Source organism: Habropoda laboriosa, unplaced genomic scaffold, assembly GCF_001263275.1.
Source record: "Habropoda laboriosa isolate 0110345459 unplaced genomic scaffold, ASM126327v1 scaffold1220, whole genome shotgun sequence".
Lineage (NCBI taxonomy): Eukaryota > Metazoa > Arthropoda > Insecta > Hymenoptera > Apidae > Habropoda > Habropoda laboriosa.
Genome location: NW_017101298.1, coordinates 138,307 through 141,960, shown reverse-complemented (window position 1 = coordinate 141,960; position 3,654 = coordinate 138,307). Strand labels below are relative to the sequence as shown.

At 24.7% G+C, this 3,654-nt stretch overlaps 1 protein-coding gene across 4 annotated transcripts in view; it reads right to left on the bottom strand.

Moving 5' to 3' along the window:
• The window catches only part of LOC108578099 (pyruvate kinase-like), a 14,671-nt gene extending 12,355 nt beyond the window's left edge, over positions 1–2,316 (bottom strand). For all 4 annotated transcript variants that reach the window (XM_017941357.1, XM_017941353.1, XM_017941355.1 and 1 more), the window contains exon 1: positions 2,205–2,316. The gene's annotated coding sequence lies outside the window, so the exon portion shown is untranslated. The remainder of the gene's footprint in view (positions 1–2,204) is intronic.
• Positions 2,317–3,654: the final 1,338 nt, after the last annotated feature.

Here is a 3,654-nt window from a genome sequence, read left to right as displayed (position 1 = left end):
AAATCACAAAAATTGAAAAACTGAACGCGAGACTTTAAAACCAGACTTTAGAAAATCACATATCAAGTATTTAATATATGTATATACAATACAGTATGTATGTATTCTATAAAATCTAAATGTAAAATCTAAAATGAATGTGATTATTTGTCAGTAACTTCTGAAATAATTACCAACAAGAGCATAAAGGCATCTTGATAAAATTATCTGGATAGATTTAATTCGAAGTAGCCTAATTAATTACGCGAAATGATAAAGCCATCACGCTAGAGTGGCGTGTTACAAATTTGTGTTGTACACGTGACACATTAATAATTTCGCAAAAACATTATCATTGATTTAATAATTTTCTTCTGATCAATTTCGAGTTCATCAAGTAATATACAAATGAAGCGATCGACGACACGAACTATTACGCAATCGCATCTCATGTCACAGTGACGTCAACACTTGCTTCAGCGTGGAGATTTACAAGTCAGATGTACACTTATGTGAATCGTTTGTTTCTTTTTAAGCGGAAGAAATTTCAAAACAGTGTACGATAATCTTTATCAGGGGGTTATCGGATACTATCAGAATATTAACGTATCTATAACAGAACAATTACACACTCAATTCTTTGAACTTCTATATGCTATTAAACGCGTTTTTAATATTTAAATTTTTGAATATAATATAATGCTAATTATGTATGTATATACCAACCAAGTATCAAGGTATACCAATAAGCAATTGTTTCATCACAAAAATAATCTTTCATATATTAAACTTTTCCATTATTTACTTTTTGAAATAAACTTTCGTTTGTAAATTATAAATAATTTAATCATTTCATGCTTTTTATGAATATTAAAAATAAGAAATCCCTTTCCTTTGTGCGTAAGAATTGCTAAATCATATAAAAATTTGAGAGATAATCACTGTTAATCTATTTAAAAACCTAAATATTAAGAACATTTAGCATTTAAATTTTTTACATTTAAGAACAGTAACTACTTTCATGTTTGTTACATTTTTAAGTTGACTTGTTGATACTTAAATTGTCACGTGATATAACAGTTACATTAATAAAAAATAGTGCCTATTATTTTAACAGCAAAACTGTGACTTATCCAAGATATAAATTTAGTTCCAGTTATGAAATTTTGTAAATATTTACATAATTTTAAATCTATGTAGAATTGATTAATACATAATAACAAAAAATCTGATTAAAAATGCAGCACAAGGACTCAAGTTTAATGTAAGTATATATAAAGTAAAACACAATCTTTTATTTAAATTGTATAAAATGATGTTAAAAGACTAGTTTATTAAGTAATTTACTTATATTATTACATATATGTTTCTATCATTATTCGTAAGAGATAATAGTACTTTGAATTAACCAATTTATGATCAAGGTTTTATCAAAGATTTAAAAAATTATAACAGAACTTATATGTACATGTTAACAAAACATAAAATCTATGCGCAACATGTCTGTAAACCTATCGCATCTTCATAAATACATTGTAAATACTTAAAAAATTATATAAAAAATTTAAGTAAATAACAGAATTAAATAGATTGATTGTTACAATCATATATAGACATATGAAAATAAACATAAACATAAATTAAAGTATTTTCAGTTGTATTCATGTATAAATACAATACTTTTTAATTCTATTATTACCAGATATTAGATTAATTGTGAAAAAGTTTTGTACACTTATTACTTTTGGAGTTCCATTAGAAAAATAACAAATTATGCCTGTTTAAATTAAACAGATTAAAATATGAAACAAATCACATTCAAATACTATGTACCTAAACAGATACATTTAAAATACATGAAAAATAAAAGAATGTTGCTTAAAAATTATAAAGTATAATATGAAGAATTTTTAACAATTTTTATAAATGGTACTGAATTTTTAACAAACAATTTAAAGCAAATGTGTTAGCTCAAGGTCAAAACTATATTCATTGTTCTATATACATTTGGTATAAATCTTCATATTCATAAATGTTGAGAATACGCATCTATAATGAAACTTAAATGAAACTGCTAACAATCAGGGAAAAATACATAAAAATTGAAACTTATAACGACGCAACGTGTTACAATAGTAAAAAGATTCTTAAACTTCATAACCTTTCACAATTATAGTTATTAGAGCAGTAGTTAAATTTTACATACTATTTTATGAAACTATTACCTTTTTAAAATCGTTGAACCAAATGCAAATTTAATAAAACGGAAGGTAGTAAGCAGCGTAGAAGTCTCAAAAAACCAAACTGTCCCTGCCGCTGCTTGTAAGAAACTGATGTTTTAAGGACACGAAAGGTCGCTATTTCCTAGTGCACTTACCTTATACCTCTGGGCTGATTTCCACTGCAAGTAATATAAATTAAACCGTAAATACAATTCTCATCATTTGCATCAATTCATTGTTCTAAAAAATTATATTTTATATACGTAAAAGTATATATACAAAGTCATGCATGTAGAAATACATATAGTGTATTTGTAATACAATTATTTCAGGATCTTCTATACAACTTTTATATACATATAGTCCATACATTACTAAATAGAATTAGTTTTTTTTTACACTATATTTATTAAAGCAATTTTTAGGTTGGCAAACTTGATCTATAAGTGAACGATAATACATTTATGTATTGTTCACAGCTTACTCTTGTTGTTTTAATTAATTTAAATAAATATTACTCCTTTGTGAATTATTCACGAATAAACATTTGTTGTAAAAGTACTTCAATAGTAATCTATTATAGCATACTGACTTAGTTACAAAAATATTAAGTATTTACAGAAGTTATAATTAAACATGTTTTGTTGTTTCATTAGCAAGATAAATTCATGCTTTAAAAGGTTGTAAAAAATATGCTTCTGTACTTCCACCTTTAGATTTATAATGTTTATATGTACCAAGTATATCAATTTTTTATATCATGTACTATTACTGCTAATAAATATAAAATATACTCGAAATGACACATATTGTTAAAAAGTAAATCCCGATAGGTTTTAATATCATTATGTATATTTCTATTCCTTTATTATGTTATTGTTCTCTCTGTAAGAATCATTATTATACCCACCTTCCACATGTCACACTATTGAAACAAGAACCATTTGGTTTTATTTAAACAATAAAATATAATTCATTCATGCTAAATGTTAATATAACGCACAACTTTATTTTACGAAGATTTATTATGTTGTAATAGTCGAAATTTTGAGTCCTATTTAAATTTGCAATTTTATTTTACTTTCTATTAAAAATTCTTGGCGATAAGTTTAAAGTACCTTTCGTTATTTTAACGTAGTTGTTAAATTATTTATTTTTATTTCTTTGTGACGAATTATAAGGAAGTAGACATATCAATTCTAATTCAAGCACCTTTCTATATTTTCTTTAATATGCAGTAACTTTTGATGTTGTTAAGAAATGTTTAAATTTTTGATAAAATAGATGTAACCTCGAATTTACATGAACAGTGTACACAGACATATGTACAATGTGATTGCGTTGAGATATTTTTATGTTACTTAAATAATTTTTGTTAAAACTATTAATGCATACAATGATACGTAAAAGAAAATCCAAAAAAGAAATAAGAAATTCGTTATCATCATCCTAT